The sequence below is a fragment of the Chrysochloris asiatica genome, unplaced genomic scaffold, assembly GCF_000296735.1.
Source record: "Chrysochloris asiatica unplaced genomic scaffold, ChrAsi1.0 scaffold00140, whole genome shotgun sequence".
NCBI classification, from domain to species: domain Eukaryota; kingdom Metazoa; phylum Chordata; class Mammalia; order Afrosoricida; family Chrysochloridae; genus Chrysochloris; species Chrysochloris asiatica.
The window spans coordinates 7,411,855-7,413,545 of record NW_006408658.1 but is presented as its reverse complement, the minus strand read 5'-3'; positions in this window follow the sequence as shown (position 1 = coordinate 7,413,545).

Below are 1,691 nucleotides of genomic sequence, written 5' to 3'. Positions count from 1 at the left end.
ACTGACATTAGATACAAGTCTTATTTAACTGTTCTGATTTATATACAAATTCTACTTTAAAATGGATTTATAAAGAATCTGGGCACTGCTTATATATATTTGTAGATATGAATATATGCACAGGCTAGTATTGATGTTGTTATGTGCTGTCGAGTTGGTTCAGACTCATAGTGACCCTTTATAGACTTCCAGAGGAGCGGCTGGTGGGTTTGAACTGCCAACCTTTTGGTTATCAGTTCAGTGCTTATCCTATAGCACCACACCAGCACACGTATATTTTCTTTCTGTGTTAGCTGAGAAGGTGTGGGAATGGCTTGATGGTGTTACAACTGTGATTTCACAAGTGGGAGGTGAATCAGGATCAATATCAGCCCAAAGCTGATTTCTATGAGGTAGAGGTCCATCATACATCCATCCGCCAACCTTTTCAGCAATTCTGACACCAGCATTCCTCCCACAGCACTCTGCTTTTCTGCTGGTTTCATAATCTGTTGCAGTGAGATCACACAGAATTCACGGACTGTACTCACAGTTAGGAGGTTTATTAAGGAAGTGATCCTTTACAAGTCAGAATCAGGAACAACCTGGATACAGTTTTTACATCAGGGCAGCTTCTTCTCAGTGCTGCTGCAGGCAGGCCTGTCTTTCTTGGCTCTTGGCACCTTATCCCTTGGCTTGGCTGCTGCTCTGCTCGAGCAAGTGTTACAAAGCTCTTGAGATCTGTAGTGTCTGGAGGCACCCCAGTCCACTTGTAAGCCACAGGCTGGAAGGCACTCAACTCTCGTGCTCTGTGGATCAGCACGCCCAATGGAGCTACCTTGCTGTGTAGGCTGGAAAGCCCATTGTGCCGTCTCACGCTTTCTCCTGGTTCTGCTGAGATCACCATTTCTCTCCTACACATGTGTTCACTTCTTGCCATCTCATGTGTTTTCTGATAGTATAGCTCTGTCTTCTGAGTCTAGGAAGTTCTCAGCATAGGGACTCTGGGTCCAAAGGACACAGTCATTTTTTGACTCTTCTTGGTGGAGTGAGTTTCCTTCTTCTGGACTCTTGAATTGCTCATTTTAAGTCTAGTGGGAAGGCAAAATTAACCAACCCCATAAAAGAGTTCTAGGTATCTTATTCATATATCCCATCCTTGAGGGTTCCATGCATCTTATTTGCATAGTCTCCCCCCAATCATTTTGTGGGAATCACAAGACCGTAGCTAGAAAGGTCATATTAAGTAATTCATTGCACTGGAAAGAGCCTAGAAACAGTGACAGCCCAGTAGCAACAAACATACCTAGGTCCCAGATTTTTCTTTTTTTCCCCTCTGATACTATTCTTCCATAAAAAGAACCAGGGTTCCTTAGAGAAATGGCTGGTTCTAGAACTGGGGCAGGAAATCTACAAGAGGAGCCTGGACATCTTGTGGAAGTACTCAAAACTAAACAAATGAACCAACAAATAAACAAACAATCCCACAATGACATAGGTTGGACAGAGAGACATAGTAATCAACTGAAAGGACTCTCAACGATCAAAGCTAGAATAATTTGAGTAAGAAAATACAAAGTAGCATTGGATTGTAACTCAAAGCATAAAATAAATATCCAGGACTCCATACAGATGAAAGTTAATGACTGAATAAATAAATAGGGAGAATAGAGACATCTCCCATGCAGAAGAAATCTAAATAACGTGTGTAG